The sequence below is a fragment of the Desmodus rotundus genome, chromosome 12, assembly GCF_022682495.2.
Source record: "Desmodus rotundus isolate HL8 chromosome 12, HLdesRot8A.1, whole genome shotgun sequence".
In the NCBI taxonomy this organism is placed as follows: Eukaryota; Metazoa; Chordata; class Mammalia; order Chiroptera; family Phyllostomidae; genus Desmodus; species Desmodus rotundus.
This window is the reverse complement of record NC_071398.1, coordinates 36,549,546-36,555,549: the sequence shown is the minus strand read 5'-3', so window position 1 is coordinate 36,555,549 and position 6,004 is coordinate 36,549,546.

The following is a 6,004-nucleotide window of genomic DNA, read 5'->3' as shown; positions in this document are numbered from 1 at the left end:
ATTTTCTTATTAAGGATATAAAATTTTGTATCTGGATGTGGAGTGCTGTGGGTAAAGAAATCTCAAATGTGGCATTGCCTTAGGGCTATGGAGTGAATCTACCTGTCAGACTAGAAAACTGAAGATTGTTTTTATACACAGACATTTGGTCAGACTCCTACTCTCTCACAAGGCATATCTTGTACCAATCAAGATTGTTACATTAGAAGAAATAGTGGTAGTGATTCAGAATGCTTCTTGCTTCATTCGGTAATGTTTTGTGAAAAACTCAAAGTAGGGTTAACTACAAGAACTGCTAAAAGATTGAAAACAATATTGTTTTGTTGAGAGATGCAGGTGTTCAATCCAGGTTGATGGTAAATTTCAGAACCTTGATCCTTGTTGGATTCAAAAGCCAAACTGATTGTCTTTAACTGAAGCCACTTAGCAATGATTTAAAATGGCAGCCTAAACAAGAAGTTAGACCATTGCCCATCCTTGCAAAGGCAGTGAGTCTGTTAGCAAAAAAAAAAAAAAAAAAAAAATGCTCCCCCCTAAACCTACTGTTCTTATTTTTAAGTGTTTACTATTTTTCAGGCACCATCTTAGGTGTTTGTGATATATCAATGAGCAATTGTAGCAGGAGGTGATAGAATAATACATTGTAGAGTATGTCAGAACATGTTATGGGGGAAAAATTCAAAAGTTGAGGGGGATACGACGTTTTAGGCTGCTGTATGAGCAATCGAATGATCAGGGTAAACCATGGAGAAGGAAAAATCTGAGTCAAGTTTTGAAGGGGTGAAGGAATAAATCAGTGGTTATCTCAGGGAAGGGCATTCCAGGCAGAGACAAGGCCCTATAATGAGAAAATGGTAGTGTATTTGAGCAACATCATTGAAGCCACTGTAAAGGTTAATGCTAGTGGGTGATTGATAAAGGAGGTCAGAGAGATAATGACCACATCTTGTAAGTCATTGTAAGCATTTTGTATTTCATTGAAGTAAATATACAGCTATTGGAGAGTGTTGAGTAGAGGACATGATCTGACATGTTGCTGTTGTGTTTAAAAACACGGATAAAACCTAAGTGGCAAGTAGGAGGCTATGACATTAATTCAGATAAATGATGGTAGTGGCTCAGACCAGAGTGGTAACAATGATAAGTGGTTGGAGTCCACATATGAATGGTAACTGATAGAGCAAGCAGTATTTGTGTAGGGGGTAGATGTCAGGTGTGAGAGAAAAATGTCCAGAGTGAATTTGACCCAGAAGTTTAGGTATCTAGTAACTGGAAAGATGTTCTCATCAGTTGAGATGGGGAAAGCTGCAGTTCCATCAGGTTTGTAGGGAAGATTGGAAGTTCAATTCTGAACATACTGGGTTTGACGTGTCTTTTAGACACACAATCACAATATTAAGTAAGCACTTGGATGATCTAGCTTGGACAGTCAAACCTTGGTTCTTGAATGTCTCCCATCTTGAACAGTTTGGTTCTCAGCCAAGTTGTTTGTGGAAAAAAATATGTCAGCTGTTGAACACAGCTTTGGTTCTTGACCCCACAACCTCTTTATGCTGCTATGTGTGGAAAAATGATTGTTTTTAAAAAAATTGCTTCTCAAACTGCATTCTGAAACAAATTAAATTTGAGAACCAATGTTCCACTGTACTGTTTATTATAGAGATTATATTAATTTGGTAGTTATTACCTATACTTATTTAAAATCATGGGGCAGAATATGATCATTAAGGACCTGAATGTAGAGAGAGAAAGGACTGACCCCGCCCCTCTTAAGAGTTCAAGGATGATATCCAGCAAAGGAGAATTAGTGAAATGGAAAGAAACCCAACAGTGTAGTATCACAGAAGCCAAATGAAAGTGAGTCAAAGGAAGGATGATCGATGGCATCAGATACCATTTGCAGATTACCTAATAGGAGGCTTTTGAAATGGCTATTGGACTCAGCAATATGGATGCTATTGTTGACCTTGAAAAAGCAAGGAGATTTGTCTTTGTTTTGGAGTAAAAGCCAGGTAAGAGAATGAAAACTAGTAACTGTGAGTGTAGAGACAACTTCTTAGAGGTATTTTGCTGCTAAAGGGACAGATGTTAATAGGAGCAATAGGAATAGGAGTTTGGTGTAAGGATTGGAGAATAGCAATTCTGTATGCTGATGGGAAAAATCCAGTAGACGGGGGAAATTATTCCAGACAAAGAAGAAAGAATCACTAGAGCAATGACTTCACACAGGTAAGATTTAACAGATGAAGTATTAGCTTTAGATAATATGGAAAGTTAATTTCTGATAATAGGGTAACATGTGGTGCAGATGCTGAGAAATGGGTACATGAGGTAGAAGAAATCTTGGGAAGTGGTCTTTTGATCCCATCAGTGCTTTCATGAAGTATTGAGCAAAGATATTCATGAAGGTGGATTTTAAAAATATACTTTATTGATTATGCTATTAACATTTGTCCCATTTTCCCCCTTCACTCCATCCTGAACACCCCCTCCCTCCCACATTCCCCCCTATAGTTCATGTCCATGGGTCATACATATAAATTCTTTGGCTTCTACATTTCCTATACTATTCTTACCCTCCCCCTGTCGATTTTCTACCTACCATTTATGCTACTTATTCTCTGTACCTCTTCCCCCCTCTCTCCCCCTCCCACTCCCCTGTTGATAACCCTCCATGTGATCTCCATTTCTGTGGTTCTGTTCCTGTTCTAGTTTGCTTAGTTTGCTTTTGTTTTTGTTTTAGGTGTGGCTGTTAATAACTGTGAGTTTGCTGTCATTTTTACTGTTCATATTTTTTATCTTTTTCTTAGATAAATCCCTTTAACATTTCATATAATAAGGGCTTGGTGATGATGAACTCCTTTAACTTGACCTTATCTGGGAAGCACTTTATCTGCCCTTCCATTCTAAATGAAAGCTTTTCTGGATAGAGCAATCTTGGATGTAGGTCCTTGCCTTTCATGACTTGGAGTACTTCTTTCCAGCCCCTTCATCCCTGTAAGGTCCTTTGAGAAATCAGCTGACAGTCTTATGGGAACTCCTTTGTAGGTAACTGTGTCCTTTTCTCTTGCTGCTTCTAAGATTCCCTCCTGATCTTTAATCTTGGGTAATATAATTATGATGTGCTTTGGTGTGTTCCTCCTTGGGTCCAGCTTCTTTGGGACTCTGAGCTTCCTGGACTTCCTGGAAGTCTATCTCCTTTGCCAAGTTAGGGAAGTTCTTCATTATTTGTTCAAATAAGTTTTCAATTTTTTGTTCTTCCTCTTCTCCTTCTGGTACTCCTACAATTTGGATGTTGGAACGTTTCAAGATGTCCTGGAGGTTCCTAAGCCTCTCCTCATTTTTCCGAATTCTTGTTTCTTCATTCTTTTCTGGTTGGATGTTTCTTCCTTCTGGTCCACACCGTTGATTTGAGTCCCAGTTTCCTTCGCATCACTATTGCTTCCCTGTACATTTTCCTTTGTTTCTCTTAGCACAGCCATCATTTTTTCATCTAACTTGTGACCAAATTCAGCCAATTCTGTGAGCATCCTCATTACCAGTGTTTTGAACTGTGCATCTGATAGGTTGGCTATCTCTTTGTTGCATAGTTGTATTTTTTGTGGAGCTTTCATCTGTTCTTTCATTTGGGCCTTTTTTTTTTTTTTTTTTTTGGTCTTGGCGTGCCTGTTATGTAAAGAGGCGGAGCCTTAGGTGTTCACCAGGGCGGGACAACTCACAAAGCTGCACTGTGACACTGTACGTCGGGAGGGGTCCGAGAGGGAGCAATGGCGCTTGTTCCGCTCTCTGCTGGTTTTCAGTCACTCCCTCTGCTACCCACATTCAAATTCGGCCCTTCTGGTGCTGCTTCCCGAGTGGGTGGGTATGTATACATTCTAGGCCCCTGTGGGTCTCTCCAACGAATTCTGTGAGGCTGGGAGCTTCTCCCGCTGCTGCCTCAACCCCCACAGGTGTTTTCAATCAGTGGTTTGAGGCTTCATTTCCCCACGCTGGAACTCTGTGTTGGGCAGTCTGTCATCCAGTCCACCAGCTGCTGCCTCACCAGCCAGCTGCAGCTTTGCCCATCCCGCTCCATAATCCACCACCTCGCTGGGTCCACCAGCTGCCGCCTTGCCATGAGTCCTCTCTGCCTGGCTGCCTGTCTACACCCCTCCTAACAGTCTGGATGAATGTTTCTTCTTTATCTCCTTGGTTGTTGGACTTCCATACAATTCAATTTTCTGTCAGTTCTGGTGTTATTTGTTTTTAAATTGTTGTCCTTCTTCTGGTTGTGGGAGGAGGCACAGTGTGTCTACCTTTGCCTCCATCTTGGCCAGAAGCCTAATCTTTGGCAATTTAATTATGAGGTGTTTTGGTGTGTTCCTCTTTGGGTCTAACTTGTTTGGGACTCTCTGACTAGTATGTCTATTTCCTGTAACACATTGGGGAAGTTTTCTTTTATTATTTTTTTCAAATAAGTTTTCACCTTCTTCCTCTTTCCCTTCTCCTTCTGGTACCTCTAAGATTTGGGTGTTGGAACATTTAAAGTCATCCCAGAGGTTCCTAAGCCTCTCCTCAGTTTTATGAAACCTTGTTTCTTCATTCTGTTCTAGTTGAATATTTACTTCTTCCTTTTGCTCCTAAACATTGATGTTAGTACTGGTCTCTTTCCCTTCACTGTTGATTTTTATATTTTTCTTTATTTCTATTTGTATAGCCTTTACATCTTTTGTTTTATGTCTGTACTCAATCATTTCTGTGAGCATTGATTACCAGTGTTTCATTTTTTTTAAGGAAAACATTACCCATTTACTTGGAAATTTGAGAAATCTGGTGAACATGGTAAACTAAGCATTTTACTGAAAAAATTCCCACTTTCACTGCAACCAATAAAATAGCTACAAATTCAACAAATGTGACAATTTTCTTTCCAAGAAATATAGAGAAAAGCAGTCTTGGAGATATTAAAAATAAGTGTGCTTAAAGTTTTCAAATATATAAATTAAATAATAGAAATCATCTAATAACAGGATGACATACAAAAATAGGTGGACTTATTTTTTATTGTTCAGTTACATTTTTCCTGATTGCTCACCCCATCATGTTGCCCCCCACAGTCAATCCACCCATTTACTGTGCCCACGAGTCCTGTATTTGTGTTATTTTACTTGTCCCTTCCCCTTCTTTCCTCTGTTACCCCCCTCTACTCACCCTCTGGGCACTGTTGGTTTGTTCTTTATTACTAAGTCTCTGATTCTATTTTGTTCATTTGTTTGTTTGTTGATTAGGTTCGACTTACAGGTGAGATCATATGGTATTTGTCTTTCACCACCTGGTTTATTTCCCTTAGCATAATGCTCTCCAGTTCCATCCATGCTGTTGCAAAAAAAGTAAGAACTCCTTTGTTTCTGCTGTGCACTATTCTATTGTATAAATGTACCACAGGTTTTTGATCCACTCATTTACTGATGGGCACTTAGGCTGTTTCCAGCTCTTGGCTATTGTAAATTGTGATGCTATGAACATTGGAGTGCATAGGTTCTTTTGAATTGGTGTTTCAGGATTCTTAAAGTATCAACCCAGCAGTGGAATAGCCAGGTCAAAAGGCAGTTCCATTTTTAGTTTTTTGAGGAAATTCCATATTGTTTTCCACAGTGGCTGCACCAGTCTGCGTTCCCACCAACAGTACACCAGAGTTCCCTCCTCTCCACATGCTTGCCAGCACTTGTTATTTGTTTATGATAGCCATTCTGAATATTGGGAAGTGGTATCTCATTGTGGTTTTAATTTGAATCTCTCTGATGGCTACTGATGCTAAGCATCCTTTCATATGTCTCTGGGCCCTCTGTATGTTGTCCATGGAGAAGTTTCTGTTCAGATCCTTTGCATATTTTTACATTGGATTGTTTGTCTTCCTGGTGTTCAGTTGGATGAGTTCTTTATATTTTGGAGCTCAAACCTTTGTCCAAGTTATCATTGGCAAATATATTTTCCCATATGGTTGGTTCCCTTTTAATTTTGCTGA